Source organism: Cygnus atratus, chromosome Z, assembly GCF_013377495.2.
Source record: "Cygnus atratus isolate AKBS03 ecotype Queensland, Australia chromosome Z, CAtr_DNAZoo_HiC_assembly, whole genome shotgun sequence".
NCBI classification, from domain to species: domain Eukaryota; kingdom Metazoa; phylum Chordata; class Aves; order Anseriformes; family Anatidae; genus Cygnus; species Cygnus atratus.
In genome coordinates, this window is record NC_066396.1 from 72,518,805 (window position 1) to 72,545,365 (window position 26,561).

The following is a 26,561-nucleotide window of genomic DNA, read 5'->3' on the forward strand; positions in this document are numbered from 1 at the left end:
TTTTCACTGGAAAAGGAGCACATCTTCAGCTCTTTAACAGCAACAACACAGTAGCTTTTAACCCTGGAACATTCTGATAGACTCCCTAATTGCTCCTTTTTACACAAAGAAAAGCTATTATAAACTACATTGAGAAGCTTTTAAGTTTTGCTATTCTTGTCCTGTATTTAATAACTAAGGAATATAATTCCATAGCTAGAAAGAGAAATGTATGTGTACAGATGCATATATACAATACATATATTTAACTAAATTTCCAGTTTTAAAAACTTCTCAGATTGTTTGTTAGTCTTTTTTTGTAACATCTGTGATAGTCTTGGAGGTCTCCAGCACTATGTAGATCAGTGGAGAGGAGTTACTGCTACAAATTCCAGAAGAGGACTCCTGCAAGTCATCAACACAGGACATCCCTAATGTGCCATACATTTAAGCAATTTATAGTCCCGCATGTATGTTCCTAAATTCAAAAAGTTTCAAAGAACAGCTGATGTTGAAATTGGTCTGCACCCAAAAGAAATGGTACAGGAATAGAAGTACTTCTAGCAGCCTTGAGATCTCCCTGGTCAGCTGTCAAATTCTGTAAATGACCAGAGAGGCTTTAAGATATAAGATTTCACCTGGAACACTGTCACATAAATATGTAACTCCAGATTACACTATGACTACATCAGATTAAAAGGTCTTCTTCTCACGTCTTTGCAGAACTCTGGAAAAACCCTAATGCATGGGGAAGCTGAGATTTTCTTTCACAGCTCTGGAGAGGGACATTCCTAATAACACACTTGCCTGTTCCACTTATGTGCCATCCCACTTACATCCATATGCAACAGGGAGCTTAATGAGGTATGACTAAAGTCTTCCAAGTTGAGATTTCCTTCTCCTACATGACTGACCCATTGATGAAAGTCACTGGAACTTCCAGAAAAAGTTGAATGAGCTGGCATTAATAGCTACCCATATTCTGTATCTGGAATTTCAACCACCCCAGGGCCTCTATTTCAGATGTTGCTTTCCATACATTACCATTTACGAGCAATTAGATATGGGTAACTGCCAATTCTGCAGGCTAAATTCTAAACCAGTAATGTTGTTGCATTGAACTATTCTTGAGGGTCTTGCTTTTCACATTTCTGTAGTTAGTATGATAATAATAGCTGGCAGACACAACTAGTAAGTGCTAGCAAAAGGCTTCACCTGTGGCAGGGGAATGAACAGAATGCATGACCTCTGGCATTTAATTCAGCTGTTATTTCATTGTAGAAGGAACGAAAAAAATCAGGAGGAAATACTTCACTGTAAGGATAGTGAAGCACTGAAACAGGTTGCCAAGAGAAGCTGTGGATTCCCCATCCCTGGAGGTGTTCAAGGCCAGGCTGAATGGGGCCTTGGCCAACCAGATCTAGTGGGTGGCATTCCTACCTATGTCAGGGGGGTTGGAGTTAGATGGTCCCTTCCAACTCAAGCCATTCGATGATTGAATGATTCTATGAAAAGCAGGAAAGCAGCAGTTGTTGAGATTTTGTATGAAATGTGTTCAGCTGATATCACCTGCCTCATGGGCTAAATTTTCTAGATTCAGGAAATGCTGAAAAAAAAAATCCATCAATTGCTTTTTTTTGTTATTTAACTTTGCTTTAATGTTGCCATATCCTATCAGTTACCCATGGATAACTGGTGATGAATAATTCTCTCTTTAATACAGACATGGTATTTGAGAAGATACACCTCACTGAAAACTGCATTAGTGTAAACACCAACTTTTTCATTGTTTTTAAATCAAAGAAACTTGAAAGTCTTATTTGTTGCATCAATGTGCAGAGGAGACACTTTTGCTGAAAAACATTCAATAAATATCCTTTTAGTGAATCGCTAATATAGAAGCTCCCAGATGATGATCACGCATCACTTTTTAAGTGTTTTATAAAATCTTACAAATTTAGCCTGCCTGCACGATTAGCCCTAGGTGATTAAGAAATGGACTCAGAGCTCTTGAAAGTTTTCCTAAAAATCACACTGGTAGTCTGTAGCAGTAATCAGTGATTCTAAATCTGCTAAATCACTTTCCTGTTTTGGTTTTGAATTCTTTGCATTGTAAGTCCACCCTTCTGCTTTGGGTTAGATGGAAAACAATCAGACAACCAAAACAGTAGGTAATAATTTAAATGCCAACATTATTTTAGTGGTGATTTTGTCTAACTTTCTGACAAGCAAAGGAATAATGACCTTGCCACTCCCTTTAGTTTAAGAATAAGGTATTTAGTTTAAGAATAGTGTAATGTCTAAGGTATTATTCTGAATTACCAGTGCGTCATTGTACTATGCATTATGCCAGTTATTTCTCAGAGAAATATAAATCAAAAGTTTAATTTCCTTCAACTTAAAAATTGAACATGAAAAAGAAATCTTATCAACAAATATTGGAAGAGTATTGGTTCGTCTCACCGTTTGCTTAGAATTTGATATGAACAGAAAACAAGGGCTTTTCAATCTCTAATAACACAAACTTTTTTGATGAATAATGGAGTATCACATGTTTCTGTATAACATTTCTTAGTTGACAATGATGAAGTAAGAAATATGCAAGTAAAGAATTTGGGTAACTAACAACTTTCTAAATGTATTTTATAGAAATGTTTGGTATGCAACTTTGAGCTTCTATTCTGTTCTACGTTAGCGTGCCACTTTTTCTAACCACACAAAGCAAGCATGCTAAACCAATTTTCAAACATTATTCAACATTTGCCAATTTTTGAGGCCAAGGTCCTCAAAAAAAATCCAATCACTTATTTTCTTAAGTGATGGTCTTTTACAGTTCAGTAAGAAGTTACTTTTTATGGGCCCATCTAAATACTCTCCGTAACTAAAGCTGACAATATCTCTGAATTTCTTCATGATGCTAAAACACCATATTACGTGCCTCAGCTTCAGTGAATACCACAGGAGCCATTTTTCTAAGACAGGGAAATATTTGCAAGACCAAAAGTTCTACGAGCATAGAATAGAACATTTTTCTTGTTTAATCTCCAATAGTATCCACATTCTGTCAATACATAACATCATTTACATGTCCATAATATATAAAAAATTATGCTAAATTGACTGTAAAAAACAATCTCATTCACTAACCAAAGCCAAGGTAATACTTCCTATTTTTAAAATGAGTCAGTTGGGTTTGACATTGGTTTTGCTTGCATTGAATTTGTATGCATAGAAAACAAGGAGCAATTCCATGTCTGTGTTTTAAAATATATTTGGCTCTGTTTAAGGAGAATTTACAGTCAATTTATAGTAAGTTAAAGCTAATGAGAGACAAATTAACAAAACCAACTTTTTTTTGGCAAAGCTAAATTTGCACAAAGTAAATAAAGTACTTACTGAAGTAAGCGAGAAAATTGCACTAAATGATTAAGTGTTGAATCACCATCCTATTTATCTCACACTGCCATTTTTAGAAACAGCTTTCAGTGTACATATTTGCTATCATTGTTACTGTAAGAATATTGTGGCATATATATTCTTTTTTAAACACATTCTTTCTATTCAGCAGCAAGAAATGTAATTTTGATATATCTACATCTATGGCTCTCTTCCACACAAGGGGTAATGGCTGGTGTAGTTTGACAATAACTGAAAGACTTCAGAATGCTCCTACCAAAGTAGTGCAAACTCGCAATGCTTTGTTTGTGCTAAACATCATATACAATATGGACTAGAAAGGGTTTTCATGACTGTTTTGGAACTGTTGTTCCTCTAGACTGCCAAACACCACACATCCATTTGCTTACTCCTCCCCACCCCCCACCACAGAAAGTGGAGATGGGGAGAAATTGAAAAGTGCAAGAACTCATGGGTTAAGATAAGGACAGTTAAGGAAAGGACATCTAAGAGGAAAGGACAGTAAGGACAGGACAGGAAAGGAAATGAAAGGAAAAACACAAAAGGAATAAACAAAGCAAGTTTTGCACAATGCAATTTCTCAATAACTGATGCCTAGCCACTCCCTGAGCAGCGGCAGTCCCCCCAGCCAACCCTCCCAACTGTTACTGTCCCACATGACACCTCATGGTATGGGACCTCCCTTTGGCCAGATGGGGTCAGCTGTCCTGGCTGTGTCCCCTCCTAGCTCCTTGTGCAAGCCCAGCCTCCTCGCTGGTGGGGCAGCATGAGAACCTGGAAAGGCCTTGGCTCTGTGTGACCACTGCTCTGCAACAACTAAACATCAATGCGCTATCAGCATTGTTCTCATCCTAAACCTAAAACGCAGAACCATACCAGCTATTAGGAAGAAAATTAACTTTACCCCAGCCAAAACCAGGGCAATGACCACCCCTGCTCTGTAATAACACGGCTAGTCAATCAATCACCCCACTTCATGTTATAAAATTTATTTTATTATAAAGAACAAAGATTTCTTTTTTTTTTTTTTAACCTGACAGCTTGTCCTGCAATATGTCTCGCCATCATTTATAGTAATATCAAATTCATGTAGCCTGATACCACTGATCCTAAGAGATTACAAATGCTAAATTATCTTTGGCTTATATTTTTCGACACAACTAAGTCAATAATGTTTTGTGCCACTAATGCCACACCATTAGGTCTTTGGGGAAACTGGGTTCACTTTCTGGTCTTTTGCCTTGTCCCTAAATGGAAGGAATAATCCCTATGTTTTGGCACAAGTCCCTTAGGCCAATTAGTTCATTTTAGCCACAATCCATGTAGAAAGATCTAAACATTCTGGTTCATATTCTATTAGCACAAATGCTTCCAACTTCATGCATTTCACATTCACACGCACAGTTTTCATAAAGGAAACACTGAGTCTCACCTAAAAAGGTTCTATGATCACTAAGCACAAGACAGAGGACTACAGAACAACTGCAAATTAAAATAAAGATCTCTGTGTTTAGATCTTGACATTTTTTTTTCTCTGTTATGGCTCTTTCAAGAGTATAGAATATACTCTCATTTGCTTAAGAGGTGTATGTTGAATGAACTAGACAAACTATTTAAAATCTAATATTAAAAGAAATAAATCAAGGGATTTTTATGGAAAATTCATCCTTTTTAGGCAGGCAAACACCTTAAAAAGTTTCATGGTCAATAATGGGGATGCAGAACTGTTAAATTGTCTGATTAGAGTAAAGTCAACAAAAGTTTGAGCGATGTTATTAGTATGCAAAACAAGGACAATGAATTGAGTACTTTTCCTATCATAGATGCTGACACTAGCTAGGAAATAAATCATCTCCCCTGCTACTTCCCCAAAGGAAAGAAATTTAGAAGAGGCTGTTTGCTTGGAAAGAGCAGTCTGTCTACCAGGAAAGATAAATTATTATGCATAGTGCATTGGACAAAGCATTGTGGTCCAAATTCGCTCTAAGTGTAACTCTAAGGAATCTTACCAAGAATGTATAAAGCCTCCTTACTGTTAATATTTTAATGCATATATTGTATATATTTTAATACATAATAACTAGTCCTATGTGGAAATACTTGTACTTAACAGCTGACTGTGGGTTTTGCTCTTGCGTAAGTTTCAAAATCATATACCTTATCCCCACAGATTCACCATTAAGTTTGGTTCTATTTGCACTTGTAATTTCATTTCTTTAATTTTAAAAACTACTTCTTAAAGCTATATGAAAACTAACCTTAAAAAAAAGCACTTAAAGTTAGGAATAGGACAACTGAAGAGCAAAGGTAGTGATAACTTCGTAAACTGCTTTGTCATTACAGATGGCAATATCTAGGCATTTTTCAGTTTCATTTATAGAAGAAATATTGCATGATTATATATCTGCATGTTTTCTTATGCTTTAATTGTGAAAAACAAACAGTAAAAATATTTCACATGCAGTGTGAATGGTTACAAAGTACACCAGGGACAACTCCTTTAGTGTATTAAATTGCTTTTCTTCTATTACCATTGTAGCTCTTGCCTCTTTTTAAGATCAGCAAATTACAATGTATAAGACATAACTACTTATGTAGAAATTTCTCATAATCTCAGAAATTATTTAATTTAGAATATATGTTGTCCACCCATTACAGTGACCAAGGTTTAAATCTTTAAATACCAGCATGGGGAAAAAAAAAAAAAAAAGTAATTAAAACCATTCCACCTCAGATGTTTGCCAGTATAGAATGCTTTCAATTTACTACCCGATGTCTGATACATGAAATAGAGCCATGATCTTACAGAAACACAAGTCTGTAATACCTGGATTTGCAATACCAAATACCTGGAGGGAGGGAGGGACGGAGGGAGGGAGGGAGGACAGCTAATTATTAAAAAAGTGCTTTTAATAATTAATAACCAAAATAGTTAGTTTCACATGCATAGTAAAAATAAATAAGGGAGAACCAATCAGATTTTTAAGCTTCTGTAATGTTACTCCCTCAAAACTTAAATTATTATTTTTCAACTGATAATTTGATCAGCATTCTTCTAGGCATGGAAAGGAACAAAGCAAAACACAGTATGCCCATTTCTGGTTAAATTTTGATTTGAATTAAAGCACCTAACATCAGGATTTGTAACCAGGTCTAGACTAGGATTCAATTTGCCAATGCACTTTATCAAACATACAGAATTAAGCATGTGAATGGCCCCATTGAACTCAATGGAAGTATTCATAAGCTTTAAGTTATGTACATACTTAAGTACTTTGTAGGTAGAAGCCTAAAGTCTGGCTTCTGTATTAGGCACTCTGTAGGAGAGAAGTGCTGAGGGACAAATTTGGTTTTATAAAGCTCCTCTTGTGCAATTGAAAAGCTTGGTTGAGTGGCAGCTTCTGTTGACTCTGCTGAGGACAATACAGTCCATCCCTCCCCCGCATCATTTTGATTGTTGCATAGACTTTCCCCAGATGTCAGAGTTTCATTGACATGCGAAAGGTAAAGTTTTGTTTATTTGCAAGAGTAATCAAATAAATTAAAATATGCAAGTAAAAATAAATAACATTAAAATAAAATAAATAAAATAAAATAAAATAAAATAAAATAAAATAAAATGTTAATGGTCTGGAAAACAAAAAGTAAAACTGAGATCAGTTCTCAGGAATTTCCACGTCCATTCAAACCTGTCACTGATGAATTAGAATAAGAGAGATTTTTTTCACGCAGATTTAAAGTCACATGTACCCAGGTATTTGTGACACAGATACTTTGATCTGTAATTGTTGTGTATGGAGACAGGCCTGCAAGATGAAGTTATAAGGCACCCTGTATCTTCTGTTGACTACATCAGAAAGGCAATGGTATATTTCTACCAAAGCAGACAAAAATATAGAAACTGTTAAGAAAACAGGTAATGACTTACTCTTCAAGAGGGGCACAATATGAAACCCAATGAATCTGAAGGAATTAACAGAGAGATATTCTCCCCTTTCATCTGTCAAGGTACTACTGCTGCTTTTACCTCTTAATTTTTCTCAGTCAAAGGGACCTAGGCATAGGCCTGTGAATTCCATCTCGCTCAGTTTCTCCAGTTGGAAGTTTCCCATGTCAAACCTCATGAGAAACTTCCTGTTTTCACACAGGGATTCTGGGAAAATGAGAGTAAAGAGATGGGCAGTGGTCATGCAAACAACCACTCTGCTATTCACCATTTTTATAGAAATACAAAGAGTTTTCTGCTTTTATACTGTTTCTCCCTCCTCCAAAAGGAGACCTGATACCTGATCTGAGTGACAAAAATTTTATGTTATCATATTGCTTTACAGTGAATGGATCAATAAATCTCATATCCCCCCCATTTTCTTGGAGTTCTTATAGCCTTATCGATAGGTGCTCATTTTTCTCTGGATATTGTTGTGACTAACTCCCTAAGCAAAGCAGTGAGCAATTTTTTCAAACCATCAATAATGAACTGTAATTGGAGGGAAAAAAAAAAAAAGTATATTATTTGCATGCCTGTGTGGTCTAAAAATATTCAACATGTCAGCACAGACAGCACTAGGCACTGCAGTCTACTTACAGCTCAACCTGTTACATATGAGAAGTGTAAAGAATTGCTGACAGGAAATCTATGCCTTTAGATCCAGCACAGAAAACATTAATGTTAACAGCTAGTACCCAAAGGACCTGGCATTTACTGCACTTTCTACTGGAAGCACAAGTTTTGTATCCCAAAGTTCAGGTACAGGGATTAACTCTTTTCACATGTTCAGATAAACTGTATATCCTACCTTGTATAAGCAACTCTAAATATAGAACACCTTAATTAATTGTAAAATAACTGCTTCTTTCCTTGTTACTACATATGTCAATCTTCATATCAAAACTGAGCTGGCTTGTTACCACATCAGAGGCTGGAAAGGTGTTTTTTGTTGTTGTTGTTTGTTTGTTTTTCCTTAGGATATCTCCTCTTGGCTTTGTCTGAAGTCATGCCATAATCTCACAGGGACTCTGCAAATGGTGTCCTTCAAAGTCAAAGGGGTGACAGGACGTTTGTTCTCAGAAAACCATAGAGGTGGCCTACTTCCATGGCTAGAGAAAGTGTCTAAGAGTCAAAACTTCTGACATCCAAACTCGTCAATGCCCTTGCCCAGCCCCAGGGACTTTTAATCCCCATCTGTTCCTAGTTTACCTGTCTGAAAAAAAAAATGGTCATGAAAATATACATGTATATTAACTTAATGTATGCAAACTATCCTTTTAAAGTGCCTTTGAAAGAAAGTTCTCTAAAATAGCAAGGTGTAATAGATATTGTTCTGAACAATAACATTATTTCATGTGTTTAGGCATAAATCAATCATTTAAATGATAGTACTAATAAACTACACTGTTAATGTTTAATCTACTGTGAAAAGACAAGAGGCAAGAACAACATGTTCAGGAAAAAAAAAAATGAAATCAGAAGAATGAGTGAGACTGAAATCTCCAGTTATCACCTAGTTTCCATTTTCATTTTCTGCAGAACTATTTTGTGAGTCCCTAGGAAGTATTTAATCATCAGTTGTGAATGATGTCACTCCATTTATGTGTCATCTGCCGTATCAGTACCAGGGCATATGCACTGGGGATGTACAACATCTCCCATAGTATCAGATGAAATGAAAAATCATCTCTTGTATTATGTGTTTGAATGATGTAAAGCAGGTCATGTTCTTCAAAGATGTCTTCTGTATAATTCAAAGCAAAAGGAAAAGTTCAAATTGAATCTTTGATAGAAAATGCTTTTTAAAGAGACCCCCTATCTGAAAAGATTGGTATTCATGAGGCTTTCAAATGTATTTTTATGTCAGCTCACCTCAGTATTGACACTGTTTTGACTGCTGCAGAAAGGGCCGGGGGTGGGGGGGGTGGGGGGGAAGAAAAAAAAAACTTTGCAGTATTTCAAGAAGATTTTTTTGACACATTTGACTATGCTTGGAGTTTCAAATAGTAAGCAAAATATTGGAGAGTTAAAAGTATGCTTTCTCTGTGTTGCCTCCCCTCTATACATAATGCTGACTGACAGCTTTTCTCATGGTAACATAGCTTATTAAAAAAAGAAGAGGGATCTGCAATGGGAATCAGCATGGCTGCAACACAGATAACTATGGAACAGTACAAAAGGGATCTCACGTGCTAAACTTGGGTTTACAGCCTCTGACTCCTGCTAGCCTGTGGGATCTCAGTAGAGCTGAATCGCTAACAGAACTATACAGAATTAAGCAGCACCAAGCAAAGCATGTCTTCTTGTATGCAACACGCACTTTTTCTTTTTTTTTTTTTCCACTCAGAAGCTGTAGTAGGTAGCCATTTTTTGAAAACAAGCTCTAAGTTTCTGACACGATACAATAAAGTGCCTGCTTTGAACTGGTGTTCCTGAAGTTGAATTAGGTTAGATGAGAAAACTTGAAGAAATTTAAAATAGAAGTGCATTGTCTTCAGAAATGGGATAGCTTTGTGTGTATATGGTACACAAAACAAGAAACTAAATTGGTGTGTATATAATTCTTGAATCTGTTTTGAAAACTCTCAAGCATTAAACATAGATTTTTTTTTACATAATTTGCCATATTCTATGGGATCAATTCTTCAGAGACAACTGAGTGCTCTGAAAATCTCACTGGAAAATCAGGACACTTTAAGTTACCAGCAGACATCTGTAACATTAAAAATGTATAGATTTCATATGCGTCTAAATGTATTTATGCATATATACAAATAAAATGAAATACATACATATCTGCCCATGTATGTATGTGTATATCATACGCTATGCATACTAACATATAGTTAATTAAATGGCTATGCACTCAACACCACTATTGGTTTGTTTTCCATGGAAAGTTATCCCAAGTAGATAGCTAACCACTACTGCTGATATTTTACAAGGAGTAAACACTAGCACCTACATTATAGAGGGCTTTCAAAGTATTTCTCCAATTTTAGACATAAGAATATATTTATTTTTTATATAACAAGCTCTAATTATATGGACAGATACAGATTTTCTGCAAATTTTTTAGAAAACAGACATGAGTTTTTATTATTGTTGTTGTTTATTTTTATTTGTATACAGTTTTCAATAGAATCGATAGTCCGGGTATTCAACACACCAAACAAGTGGGGAGGTAAAAACTGGCACCACGACAAAAGGGAGAAGAAAATCTTCATGGGGAAACAAAAATGTGTGTGCATCCAAAGTCATTAGGAGAAAACACTGTTATACTTCACCTAAGACTCTACAGAGGAGTATTTGCAACAGTACTTGTCATGCTGAAAATCATTGCTTAAGTATGTGTACACCCACACAGAAAATACAATTTTGTACAAGACCTGTCCATCTAGTCCAACACACTGTCTCTGATGGTAGCTCTTAACACCATATGATAATGAGAAAGGTGTCACAGACCTGCAGAAGGCAAATGTGGGATAGTCTGTTTTCCCAGATAAACCCAGAAAGGCACGTTACAAGAATATCTTATATAAATAATCAATTTAAATTTTAAAACTTCAGGAAACTGTATTTTTGCCATTTGAATTCTGAATTTTTCTATCTTTTCTTGTAACATTGCTAGAAAGAACCCTTCTCAATTTTCCAGTATTGCAAAATATCATTGCATAAAGCCACAGTGAGGCAGCTGCTTCTCTTTTTTCATGTTTGCTTGCTTTGACAACATCTGCAGACTGTACAGAGCAAAGGTTTAAAGTGACTTGTATGCTAGCATCTAGAAGAACAGCATATTTTCTGTCTCTCATCTGTCCATTTTTTTCTGTGTTTGAAATTCACCACATTTTACAGTCATCCTTTTACTGTGTGCATTCAGCAACTATCTACTGAAGGAAATTTAGTGAACCTGTTCCCCTTGCTCCATTTCAAACACCTGCTACAGAATACAAAATCCCTTCCTAACCAAGTGAAAACAATACTGCAAAGCTACATAGGTTAATTTTTGCAACTTTCTTCCCATTTTAATAGCATAATTCAACAGCATTTTGTAATGCTGAGCTGAAAAGGAACAGAGAAGACAGCATAAGACAAAAGCGATCCTGAAAAAAAAATTTATTTTTCTAATTTCTGTTGGCATATACAAAACAAACAAACCCCAAACCAGCATTGTTCAGATAATAAACCTGACTTGTTCATACTACTATAAACACAAATTCTACATTACTAAGACATTTTGTCATTCAATATACGCTGAACAGACCAATCCAGATTTAATATGACCAAGGTAGGGTTTCCCTGAATTTGTTGTCACTGACTGAGTTGTCCCGACTGAATTTTAGAGACAGAAAAAAAAAAAAAAAAAAAAAAAAAAAAAAAAAAAAAACTCTGCTGATAATAGACATATCACAGACTAAGGTGAAGGGTGCATCCTTTACACAAATTATGAAACTGACAAGCATAATCTACCAATTTAAAGTGGTCTTGATGAGAAGTGGCAGGTTAGTCCCCAACCACTTCCCTCTCACCACTCTGTTATCAAAGGGTCAATTCACTGTTAAAAGGGATCTAAATTTTAGAGTCCAGGCATGTATCCTCTAGAAACTTTAATGAAAGAAACACATCATAAGCACCACTCGTTTTCTGGGAAAAAAAATATAAAAAAAGAGGTTCTAGATTCTAACATTTCTTGACCAAAGTAGCTTTGAAATGATAGAAAACTTATGTTTTGTCACTCTATAGGTGATACATATGATTGTAATCATGCTATCAAGAGAGAATTAAATATTTCTGAGGTAATAATGAACAAATACATCTGTAAATCATTATGCTATCAATTCATACTACTGTGATATCAGAAGGATCTTGTGAAGAGACAGTAAATAATTCTTGTCACTATCTGTCTTGTCACTATCTGTCTTGTCTTTTACTGAGACAGTATGTCATTCTCATTTTCCAAAGAATTTGCCATGTAGTTACCTCAGAATAAAATTGCATGTGGAATTCAATGGATGGTAAGCAAAGAGCAAAAAAGAAAAAGAAAGACAGCAAAAGAAAGAAACAGTGTGAAAGCACTAACATGTTGCAGTGAATGATAAAATATATTAAAAATAGAGTATTACAAATTGTCATATTACTTATCCCTAGAAAAAAAAAATCATAATTTCAGTATCTTCTACCCTTTTACCATTAATGCAGGTGCCAGAGAGCAGGAAAAAAATAAATAAAAATAAAAGACACCAATATTAGAATGAAAACTACACTTATTTATAATAATGAATCACAACAAAAGCTCATAGGAAAATGAAAATCCACTAGCCAGAATTTGCTTAATTCACTCCAACTTTTCTTTATGGTCATAGTCTAGAAACTAATTTTAAGTAACAAAAAATAGGAAGCTGAGATTTTCAAACATCCATTTCTTTCCACATATTTTGAACATATCTCAGAGCTCAAAAGTTTGAAGTCATCCACCGAAGTCATGGGCTTTGGTGGTGCTGTCTGCTGTTGTTGTTCCCTCTGCTCCTTCCCACCCCACCACTTCTCAATACGTTTGTTCATATATGTAATATCTTCCAGGTTGCTAACTCTGGAGAGAAAGGAGTTACTTTTACTTTATTTTGGCATTCCAAGTACCCTGCCAAGGTCCAAGCCTCAAGAATGCTTATAAACAACTAGCACAAACTTAAACATCCACAGAGGTGTCTAGAAATAAAATCTTACAGCCATTCTATTCTTTTTAATTACATATATCTGAAATTTGGAAAGCAAAACACTTTTCCTGAGTCCATCTATGTCTGTGCTTTCTCTTTCTATTTGATACCCATCTGCTGAAAAGAAAAATTTTCAAAACTTTGAGTGAAAATGAAATTTGTCTAAGTGAAAATCTAACTTTGGTGAAATTATGAACTTTGTATAACCATGCATGGGATCATTACGTCAGGGTGTAAATGGTACAGTTAGACTGAAACTTCCATCCTGTGCCTCTCCATTCAGCATGAACATCTTGGCAGCAATAAGACAAGGTTGAAGTGCATTGTCTTCATTTCACAAAAAAAAAAAACTTCTGCTTTGTATTTTAAACTGGACCAGGCTACATGGAAGGACGGTGTTGACTTTTTCACAAGTGTTGGGGAAAGGGCAGCTCCCCCTGCTCTGCATTTTTCACATTTTTACAGCTAAACCACTCACATCTCATCATTTCCACCATTTCATATTAGTGCCAGCTGAATTTACTTTTTTTTTCTTCTTTCTTCTTTCTTTCTTTCTTTTTTTTTTCCCTGAACCACAAGGAAAAATAGGCACAGAGCCACTTTTTGCTGTGGCAGGGGAAGAACACAAATAACACACCTCTGTAGCAGTTACACCTACCTGTATCATCTGTAACACAATAAAATCACAGAGGAGATACCCCCCATCTCTGCAGTGGAAAAATTCTGAAGGTTCCCTTGGCTTATTGGTATCCAAAGTCCAAAGAGCAGTTTTGCTAACAGACCTTCTGCCTTCTGTCCTTGCAGGCACACACAGCTGTTTCTGGGGCAGGAAAAGCTGAAAATCAACAGGTAAGAGAGAAAGAGGCTGTGCTTGTGTGAGGGTTTATAGTCTCCTACCAATACAGTTTATTACACTAAGTAATTGCTTCTGGGAAGGAAAAAAAAGAACCATTTACACAGCCTTCATCATAACATAAGGGGGAATTTAATACTTTATCTCATACAGAGGAGCCCCATTGCCCTCTTGCACTCAATATAGTACCATTCTATTTTCAGCTGGTAAAAAGAATGCATTGCTTTATATAAAGTATAAGAAATCATGACCACAAGCAACAAAAGAAAAATCCTTCAAGGAATGGATAGGAAAAGCAGTTCTGGATAACCACGAGTAATTATTCCCAGGTACACCATGGAGAGCATTGTCTTGCATTAGCTCTGAGAAAGTGCTGCATTGCAAATACTCTGTCTTCTTACCATTCATAGATTCTGTTCTGGTTCCCAAACTATAAAAGTTAAAAGGGGACAGGCAATCAAAAATAAGACAAAAATGTATACTTTCCAAATTCTTTAAAAAAAAGAAAAAAAAAAGATGTGCTATGACTTTCACATATATGCTTGTAACAATCTTCAGAGTTTAAAATTATTCATTGTGGATATTAATTTTGCTTCTGGTTCCCAAAATAAATAAAGCCACCTATCTAAAGGATCTACCAACCTAGAAAAACTTACAAGCAAACTGTTTTACAAAAATACTGTTCCATCTATCAGCCTCGTAAAAATGATCTTATTACATTCAAGATTTGAAATGTGTTGGTCATTTACAGCATATTCCATGATTTCCATACATGATTTCCATACTCTGCCTCTAAAAATTGCCACCCATAACTGAAAGCCTCTGAGCTGTCATTGTTTCTCTTTACTCCAAAAAACAGACTTGGGTTTTCAGAGACCACGACAAATCTACAGTTTGGATTGAATTACCCACTAAAAGCATCCTGACTTTAAAGTTATAGCTATACTATTTTCTTTTAGTCTTGTGAAAGAAAATAAATATTGTATCTAAACTGACTTCAAATCACAATCACAGAATCAATGACATAAGAAAAAGCACTGCAAGAAAATTGAGGGAAAATGTATGTATTTCATACTGAGAGGACACACTACTACTTAAGCCAACACCTAAATACACTGAGAGGTTTTAGTGAAGAAATGAATATGGTGGACGTCTTGCAGACTCTCACTAGCAGATCAGCAAAGTTTTTTTTTAATTTATGAAGTTTTCTTATTATTTTCATTAAAGTCATTATGGGTGGCTTTTGGAGCTTAGTTTCATTGCATAATTCAGCTATGATAAGTTTTCTATCATTATCAACAGCAATGAAAAATTATGAAAAAATCAGAACAGGGAAAAAAGAGATTGGAGATGGTTTAAATAAGTTACATTTACAAATTCAGTGGTCCCAATGAAGAAAACATTTTCAGTAGTTTTTGTGATTTAGTGATTTTTAAGAAACCTTGGAGGCCAAGTAAGATTTCAAAGGGTTGAAAATGGACAAATAACCTGCCTATTATTATATAGGAATGTACAGGGGATAGGCAAGCCAGGAAACTCCAGCTTTACTTTCATTCCTGGAAAAATTTTAAAGAAATAATCGAACTTAAACTTGACTTCAGGCAAAGTAACTAGAAGGAAACAAAGATATAGATAAGAACCAGTGTGGGTTTGCTATAACTAAATATAGTCGAAGCAGTCTCATTTTCTTCCATGACAGAGGCTTACGTTTCATAGATAGCAGACAAAATATAGATGTTATGTGTCACGTTACTGAAACTCTTGACATGAGACACTTCTAAGAACAAGCAAGAAAATCATTATTAATATGAAACTACTGTAGTATAAAGAAAAACATGATGGCCAGACTAGAGAAGGTAGTGGAAGAAGGTAGCTATTAGTTCCTTGTCAAATGAGAAGGAAGAACAGAATGCTCTGTAGGCGTTCAATATTGTTCCATTTTTTAATTAAAAATTATTATTAAATTCATGGAGCTCAGAAGAACTGCTCACACACTGAACAAACAAAAATAGAAATCAAAATGGTCTTCCAGAAGGGATAGAACTGATTAAGCAGATCTGGTGAAGAAGATGGAGAGTTACAGTGATTTGCAAATTGAACGATAGATCAACAGTGATGTTCTGTTTCAAAAAAAAGGCAAGTATGTAGCCAGATATGCAGAAAGAGGAGGAAATTTGACAGTAAGCTGTGTAAAGCAATCTTTCCACTCTACTCATCAATGGCAGCTGGAGTAGAGTCCACAGAAAATTTCTATCAAAGGAAGGAAACAAAACTGACCTCATCTATTATTAGCTTATTAGCCCAAAAATAGGGTCCTTAGCAAGATCTAGGAATAAACATTTTTCTTTATAACTAAGTTATTACAATATAAAAGCAATTTAGATATTACAATTAAATTGGTATAATGTCCTAAAAGTGACCCCATGTACATGTGTAGATGCTGTACAGAAAAACACATAGAAAAAATCCTTGGTTTCATTATAGTCTGTACTTTCTTTTAACACCTTCCGCGCAATAGTGAATGTGAACTTTACACATACAACTAGATTTTCAAAATTAACCAAGCCTTCTGTGAAGCAAAACAATAAAAATTTCATTCAGAGATGGTCTGGTGCCTTAATAAGCTTCCACCACTCTGTATTTGCTTACAGCTTGTCGGTTTCTTTCAAGACACAGATCCTGCAATCTTGAAGTACAGGAAAATTTCATTTCACTAAGTTAAGGCTCTGACTTTCATGTTTGTGAAAGAAAATCTGAAGTCAAGTAGTAAATCCCTTAAGAAAGAGATTTCAGCCTATGTTTTTTACTTTAAATATCATGATTTGTGTAAGTTTTAGGGTCAACAATATGTCAGATGGGAAATGCAAAGCAGAGAATAGGAGCATCTGCAGATCTAAAAAACAAACAAACAAACAAACAAACCAAAAAAAAAAAATAGGGAACAAAATCAAGCTTGGAATCTTGGAATTGCACCAGGATGTGAATTCTTCATCTTCTATTTCTTTCTTAAGAGTTTTCAGTCTTCAAGTCACCTCTCTGGTGGGGATCAAAACTGAAACATACTGCTCCCTCCCCTCTGCAATTCATCCAGCCAGCACTGGCAAAGGTAATGCACAATGCAGAGCCATACTGACCCAGTATTTGCAGCTGAAGGTGCTGTGTCAGAAATTTCCCAAGAAAATTCTGGTCAGACACCACCAGAGTGGTAAAAGCAGACTCACTATGCAATTCATACATGCTGTCTGCAGCCTGCATCACTGGGCAGTGCACAAATGGACAGGCCTGTGATCCCATCTCTTCCCTCCCTGTGTTTCAGAGAGGTTAATAGGAATGAGGATATAAAATGGCCTTATTTGTGCATGTCACTTCTGTGGTACAGCTATATATATAGTACAAAGAATAAAACAGCAATTTCTAAACAAATAACAGGTGTTGACCCAGTGTTTTCTGAGTAGTCCCACAACCTTGCTAGTGTTGAGCCATCATATATCAAAAGACTATCTAGAGCTTCTGAAGGTCAAAGGCTCAAGACACTGACTTTCTTGTTAAATGAATATTACCCCAAAATGCAGCTAACAATATAAGCAGATTAAACAGCACCTTTCAGTCCTGCAAGATCTTTACCACTGCTTTCAGGTTATTGGAAGGACCATGGGTACCATTATTTAAAGTACTGTTTTGCAAGCTTTAAGAATAAGAATTTAGTCAAAGACTGATAGGAGAAAAAAAAAATAGATTATTTGTAGATTGACCAGCTCTATTTCTAGGCAATTTTTTGCCACAGAAATGTCTATTGAATGGTAAAGCTTCTATTCATTTTTCATAAATGCACAGCCAGCTGAAGCTACATTTTCTGCAGATAAACTTGATCCAAATATAGCTCAGTGTTCAGTAGGAAACTGATTTATTGGTGATATTTGGATGCTTAGAAGTGCTGGGACACCCAGGAGTGGTGTTTCTATTTAGCTAACAACTGCTGGGCACTAGCATCACTGAGCATTCCCTAGTCACAACCATTTGCGTCAATCTCAGCCAAATGTTTTAAGATACAAAACTATTATGTTGTATCAATTATTAATTTTGTTATGAGAATTTCATCAGTAATTTTAGGTGTAAGGATTGGAAGGCTGAGTAGTTTGGGCACCTTTCCCACAAGGGAAAGAGTTGAGTTTCCAAGTACCTTTTTTTAGCTTGATTAGTGTTTTCTGCAATATTGTAAAATGTCTGTGATGGTTCTATTTTTATCAGGATTTATCAGGATTTTTATCAGGATTTTTACTTCTAACCATATTTGGTTTTGTATATTTTATGAGATTCCCTCATCCTAGGAGGATGGTAGCTTCTAGTTCAGGGATGACAATTTCAGTCCAGGGAGAGCAATTTTAAATTTTATTGCAAAGATTGAGGGAAATCATATTATTGACCTTCCTGATCAATTGAATAAAACAACCTCTGTCCTCCCCATAGACACAGCCACCGACATGCACTGTCTGCTTACAGCAGTGTCAGCTCTCCCCATCCTGCCCCCCACAGCCTCTCATTGCAGTGCAAAGCTCAGAGCTCCCACTGCTCTGAGCAGGTTCATTTCAAAGGCTCCGGAGTTTGTACCCAGTGAGCTGTACCCAGTGAGCTGACATCTCATCACCTCTGGAAGGCACATCTCCCATGCACAAAACCAACACACTGCTCTGTTAGCAGAGATGCCCTGCAGATGTATAAGGAGACCCCTCTTTCTGCAGCGGATCAACCATGTGGGTTTCATGCATACCCTTGTTTCAGCACCCACCTAACTCCTTCATCTCAGCACAAAGATCCCTTTCAATGCTGCCCAGAAATACTGGCCAATCTCTATCCGATTCAACATCTCTACATCTCTGTGAAAGCTGGGGGGAGAAGGAGACTCAGCAGCAAACATTTCAAGAGGAAGTGCAACACACAAGTGCTCTGCACGCTGATGCCTAGCCCTGTTGTAACCAAGGGAGCAGTAAATCCCTAATTATAGCATTTGGCTGGTAGCCAAGTAACCAGACACACTGTTCAACCAAGGCTAAATGAGAAGCTTCACATCCGATAGAACAATAAGTTGCATAGTGGTGCACCTTTTCATTTGCTTACAGTGAGAAGACAAAAAAGTCCAGCACCAAAGAGACTGTCAGAGAGGCAATAGATGCAATTTTGTAACAAGGCATAAACTTGCATCCTTCACAGTAAAATAATTGCCCTAAAAAATCTCTGCCTTAATATTATTATTCCATGTTGCTGTCCAATGTTCATTTCCTCATGTTCTCTCCAGTTTCTTCCAAGTTGGATGCTAAGGTCTGGAGTCCCAGAGTATTGGCAGCGCTGCATTTCTATTTCAAGTCTCATGATAGCTGACGCTTTTTCAATATCCAGCCCATGCAGTTGTGTAATTATATGAGGACCTTCACTTTTGTTTTAGAAAAGGCAAGCTTTTAACTTTCATGACTGCGAGGAAAACTTTAACATATATCTCAAGTACATCCTAATATCTTAGAAACAGGACAACTACCTTAATAATCAATTAAGAAAAGATGCTGAGTGCAGTTTTGGGACTCAAGACAAGAGTGTACAGAAAATGGGAAAGATAAAGCCACCTTTCAAATGCACCTCTATTTTTATTTATTTATATATATTTTTTAACAGAGCTGAATGCAGAATGTGCCAGCATTTCCCCTTTCTGGCCAGTTCCTTATGGATGTCGTTGTCATATCACCTGAAAGAGATTGGCAGTAACCTGCAGCCTACAAGTCATCTAGCCACAGGTTTGTCCTATTCTCTTTCTTTTATCACAACAGTATTGGAAGATCTTTCAGTAGAAGAGGGCACAAGGAGGCTAACAGCTATGTGTGCCCTCATACCATGCTTTAGCATGCTTAAGGGTTTTTTTAGAATGGCTTTTGCTGGATAGCTGTCCTGCTTTATCTGATACTTGTGTTTAAATGTATCACAAAAGTATCATTATCACAACAAATAACTGCAAACACTTTGCACAATCATGTACAGTGCGTATGCAAAATCATGTTTTTATGCACATAAATTAAATTAAATTATCAATATTAATCTCTTAATCTGTCTAAGATAGGAAATAACCATTGTTGTGTCTATATTTTTTTAATATAATGTTTTCTGTAATAAGTAAGAGAGCAGGCAACACCTCCTTTCAATTAAAGGAATGTGACAATATTTCCATGCACAGCTCCTAATTGTAATCAAGTTTCCAATTCCCAGTTTTAGGAAATATCAGCAGTTAAATCTACCCTGGGAAGAATGGGAGTTTTATATTAAAAATACTAAATATTTTCCTTCTGAAGTATGACTTAATGCACATTGGAAATTTTAAAGACCCTACTGAAAGTTCTCTTTTGCTTACATTATGGATCTTGCAGGTGAAGTTGGCAGTGGAAGGGTATAAAATGAGCAGCAGCTGAACCAAAGGGAGCAGTCTGCAACCACCTAGGCTGGGGGCAGTCTGCATCTCTTCCAGCTTCCACTTCTTCCCTGGGGCATTTCAGGATGTAGCAAAGGCATCTGGGAGAAGCACAGCTGCAAGGCTTGTGGTTTGGCCTTGGGAAGGCAATTCCACTCTGCATGCTTCTGTGTCTACCTGCAAAGCAAGAGAAAAATCAATGGCTACTTACCTCTTACAGTCAAGTGCTCTAGGACTGACAAGGAAAAAACACTTTCAGAGAATGAGTTATAAAGGCCACATTCAAACCATGACATGTATTGACTTTTGTGCATGGGTCAGGCAACTCTTAACATCTGAGAAAAGCAGGACCCCTCAGTGGGACTTACTTTAAGCTGCCTGATTCTACATCTAGGCAAGCAAATCAGCATCTAGATCTGGAGCAACTGCAGTTGAGTACTGGCCTGTATCCAGTGTTTATTGTCCACAAACGGGGATAAGCATACTGGTTTACTTGGCCTTTGTATTAAAGAGGATACATCACTTTGTTTTCCCTTCACATTAGTGCTAAGATTGTTTATTGTTTGGTGGAAAACTCTTCAGTGGAGTCTTCATGGAAAGGGTGGTTAGGCATTGGAACAGGCTGCCCAGGGAAGTGATGGAGTCATCTTCTCTGGGAGTATTTAGGAGACATATGGATGTGGCACTTAGAGACATGTTTTAGTGGTGGACTTGATAGTGTTAGGTTAATGGTCGGACTTGATGATCTTAATGGTCTTTTCCAAACTAAATGATTCTATGATTTGATGCTAAGGCCTCAAACAAGAAGCAGGCTGAAGAGATTTATCTGCTGCAGCTCCTTTGGGATTAACTGAAAAAGCCCAATGAACTGAGCACCTCCCTGCCTTGTCCCCACACTGCTGTAGGAACCAAGACGCAGTGGTGGCAAACTACAGGTGTACAGGAAGTACTGTTTGTGGGTAGAAGTGGTTTCTTCTTACACAAATGGCATTTCCTATTAGGCAAGGAAGGAGTGTAAACCTCAAAATGTGTCTGCTTCTTCCAGCCGTGTCAAGTGGCTAAGAAGACATATCATCCACGCTATAAACCTTGCTCCCCTTGGTTTCGACCTTATGCTTTTCTGCAACACCTTTACATTACCATTACATTACCATTACAGACCATTACATGCTTCCGGGTGACAGGTAATGGTCCCTCTGAAGGAGGTGCCCGTGATCTGAACCTTCTCTTCTGCACAGGGCAGAGGGACATGTTTAGTTACAGCAGCAGTGGCTTCATCCCTTGTCTCCTGACAGTGCCCCTCTGAAAGAAGAGGGGCACAGGAAATATTGCAGGGGTCATCATAGTACTCCAGCTCCAGATTCGAATGTTCACTTATACATCCAAGTCCGCCTCCACCTCTCTGTCTAAAAACTCAGTCCATCTGTCTTTCCTAATGATCGCTTATATTTTTATTTGTTTTTACTGCTAATGTAGCTGGTGGTACAGAAAACAAAGTATGTAATGAGATAGTTGGGCTGAAGATTTCTTGCTTTAATTTTTTTCTCTGTCTGTCATTCTAGCTGTGAACTTGCTCTAAGGCATTTGTTGAAATCATTGCTTTTAAGTTTGCTTTGTGAAGAAGGATTTCATGACTCCTGGCCCCCAGAGGGTTGTTCTTTGCCCCACCACTTTTCTCTGCCATCTGGCATGTTTACTTGAAGTAAACGTGTAGGGTCAGAGGCCAACCCGGACATGTGGAGGGACAGCTTTGTCATAAAAGCTGTAAGGAATGAGTGGGTGCTCCTGAATATAGCACTGTGCATTTTGTTCAGCTGCAGAAGCAGAACACAAAGACATGAGGTTAGTCATATGGTTGAAAGAAAATAAAGAAAGAAAGCCAAATAGACAGGCAGAACGGTAGATTGTACAACAGTGCTCTTGGTCCTTTTTTTTTTCTTTTTCCTAAGCCTTTCTGGACACATTTCTAAACACTATGGTAGAGAAGACAATAAAATCCCCACCCCCCCCCCCCCCCCGCTCTTATTGAGATCTAATTTACACAACAAGCTCAAGTAGTGGCCTAGAGGCCTTAAGTCACTGCAGGTGCAAGGAGGCAGGCTGAAACAAGTGCAGATATCTGTGCTTCAGTTGTCGAACGATCATTTGTTTAAATGCAATATTCTAATTTTGGCATCTAAGGACAGGAATTAGTTTGACAGGACTTGAAGGAAGGAAGCAGCTAGGTGTGAGGGTCATGTAAATTGTACTCTGTTAAATGAGGGTGGCCCTACAGCACATGTAGGTTTCTGATAGAGCTGTGTAAGCAAGGTACTCTCCCTCTTTCTCATTGCTAGCTAATCCAGAGCTGGTCACAGATCTGTTACACATGGTGGCTGGCACTATGATAACCTCAAAGTCCACTCCTTTGAGGATTTTCTGCTTTCACGTCTGCTTTCCAAATTCAAACTTGTTTTGTGGCTGAGAGTGTCAGCAGCCCAAAGACGAAACTTTGTGACCTCATTTAATCAGCAGGTCTTAGGGAAAGAGGCCTACTCACAAGCAGCTCCTCCTGAGAGAAGTCCGCCTGTGGCCTCTGTGCAGACTAAGTGCATCAGAGCCATGATGTTTCCCACCCCAAGGTCAGCATGGCATACGGTTTGGACCATAAAACCAACACCTCGAGAACTGTCCCCAAGTCTGGCAAGAACGTGCTGGGTGGGGTTCAGCAGGTCGCATGGACCTCCTGTGCCACTGCTCCCCATTTCTGCACTGCTGACTGCTGCTGCACACCCAGCTCCAGAAGGCTCCATGAGCTATCATTAACTGCAGCCACCAGCCTGGTGGCAGGGGAAGAGCAGGCCTCAACCCAAGGCCTGTTTTCTCTCCTTATGGCTTGGATGCAGGACAAGAAGGCCAAAGACCCACAAGGTGGGTTATTGCCCTCCACAAATGAGAAAACAGAGACTGATTGTAAGCAGAGCCTGCCTGCTGTAAAAAGATAGAAAATAATTTATGCCTACAACACGGATGACACAAATTATTGCTGTCTGAGAGCAAGGGGAAGCAGGAAAGGACACCTCGCAGAAGCATGGCCACAAGCACTACCCCTTATGGAGATGACTGGGGGAAGAAAAATCCATGCTGCAGAGTTCATTGTGTGGCATAATGATACTGCATCCCATAAAGGGCCTTCAAAAGAGCAAAACCATTTGTCTAAAATTACTCTGACCGATTTCAGATGATATCTAAATCTGACCATAAAGCAAATAACACACCGTTTAATACTGACAGCTTATTAATGGATCCTTTTTTGCAGCTATGAAATAATGTAATCTCTGAATCAACTTTACTACATGAAGTTCCTTTCATCCATATTTAATACAGGAGCTCTATTAAAAGTTTGTATTAAGCCTAGACAATGAATAATGGAAACTTCCATCTTAGATTCTATCAAATTTTCCTTGGAAATAAATCAACTAAATAAATAAAAAATGCAAACAAACCCAAGAGCTGTATATTTCATCTTTATCAGCCTGAATTTTGGCTTCATTGAAGAAGAAATGGCTTTTTATTTTAGCATCTAGTCAAAACTCTTTCCAGGTTTCAGACCACTTGTCTTCCTGTAATTCTTTTTTTCTGTTTACATGGATTGGTAACCACATGAAAACACTAAGAACTGTTGTCTTTGAGGCATGATGGAGTTGGAGGGCCTAAATCATTATCCTGTTTTGGAAGAAAAAAAAAATCATGTTCAGACAAGCAAAAGCATGCATCTCTGGAGGCTACTCTATACTTTATGAAACCTACAAGGATGCCTTGAGAGATAAACCACTACTAAATATATATATATATACACACACACACACACACACACACACTATATATATATACACACACACATATATAAATAACAGACAGTGCAGTGGTACTAATATAATTATGTCAAATAAATTTAAATATTAACAAAGGTGCACTAGTCCTCTGGTAATAAATGTTACATGAAAGCAGGGGTTAAAAACTTACCAGGATGACTGGAAATTTAAAGTGTAGGAAAAAAAAATACCCCTACACTGAGAAAGTACCAAAGGACTGCACTGTTTACGGAGAAAAAATAAATAAATAAATAAATAAATAAGACTGATTTAAGAAAATTTTCCTCAAATAACCACATTCCCAACGATCTGATCTCACTTGCCAGTAATCTCTGTAGAGCCAAAATGGGCAGAAAAGAATAGAAATATTAGTATTATTCATAATCTGGCCTGAAAAATATTAAAGGCACCACATGAGCTCCCTCAGGGTGTTCAGTTCATATGAATCGCTGCTTACAGAGGAATTTCAGTACTGGTCCATCCCTTTAAAACACATCTCACCCCAGTTACGATTCAAGCAAACAATTAGGCACAAAGTGAGATCTGTCAGCCTAACACTTCTGAATTTGGGAAACTGAGGAACAATCCTAAAATAACACAACTCTTCAAAGGGACCTTGGGAGAATTTTGCTTGTTGTGGAATCATGAAATATTACTTGCTATTTCACGTTTTCTTCTGGCATTCCTTTCATAACATTTTGCAAAGACTATCAGTAAAAATCCTTGTGTTAAAGGAGGATCTTTGGAAAACAGCCACCAATTTCAGGATGAGTTAGCTTTAACCTTGCTTCATACTGCTGCTAGTAACTTGGGAGCATAAGAGAGAACAAAGTCTCATGAGAGAAGGAGGCTGCTACAGGAGCTTTGGACACCTCCATCACTATGTCACAGGCAGAACTGATTGGGTACCGTTAGGAACTCCAGGTATGAGTCTAGCTCTTTCTATTTATTCCATATGCAAATCCATAATGAACAGCAAGCAGCTGCTTCCTAATTTTGTTTAGAATCCTAATTGTGTTGCATTGGCCATCAAACTTGAACACGTGGGCAAAGAAAGCAGAGGGAATCAAGATTACTCATCTGAAACAATCTCAAGGATAAGAACACCATTCTGTATTGACAGTATTATTACTTTTCGTTCTTGGTGCAGGTTAATCCAAATGTGTTCGTCCAGTGAAAATGTACTGAACATGCAAATATGAAACCAATTATTAGGATATCCACAGAAATCAAATATGATTTGTGTAAACATTCACATCAACAACTAGTTTTAAACAATTTAACCCTTACAGTCAGTGGCTGAAGAAGTATCACAAAATCAGTAATTGCACTGAGATAGTATTTTGAATTTTCCATATCAGCAGACAGCTGGAAATATGTACCATTTTTTTCATAGACGTGAACAAAAAAGAAAACACTAAGATCTATACAACAATTTATTTCAAGTTGCATGCTTGTATATACACTCAAATATACATGCTCTAACATTCACTTACACCTGCAGAAACAAGCAGAAATTTGCCCAATGATTTATATCACCATGCTAAAAAGTCATTAAAATATACAATATATCTACCTAGTTCTGCTTTTAAAATGTTCCAATTATCATTTATAGACACTAATGATCACTTGATGATAGTAATTTTTAAGTCTTGACTTTATGTCTGGCTTACTCTCCAGTCTCTATCATAATCTGTAGAGATCTGAGGCTGTCATAATGCTACCTGTGATGTGAAAGAAAAGATTTATTCAAAAACCCTCATAATAACAATTATATCACTATAATAGACAAAATGCTGGATTTGGACTCAAGTAGCCCGTTCATCCCATTATTCTGATAGTGTGGTCTATGTGCAAGAGTCAAGATCTTCATAACAGACTTAAGTATCTCAACTCTACAAATGCAAAATGCATATGTAACATGAAGTATGGCCTTGTTCTATTGCCACGGTTACTACACACAGGAAGTTACCTATATTACCGTCAGGTGGAAGTCCAGGTGGCAGTCAGAAGGTCCAGGACTAAATTCTGCTGATGGTAGTTTTTTAAATTATTCAAATTGCTTATAGTCTTCATATGTACATATGCAAATCAATCTTACACTGTAATAATAATAATCTTACTGCCTATGATATCTCCAGACATCTCCAGACGTCACCAGGTCAAAGAAATTCCATTGTAAACCCTCTCTTTTTTTGGTTATTTTAGTTGAGGCAGTTAGGCAGCTCAGACCAAAAATGCACATTTAGCTTTACCAACGTCAGAAGATTGAACTGGTTTAATTTTGTGGTTTGTTTTGTTTAGTTTT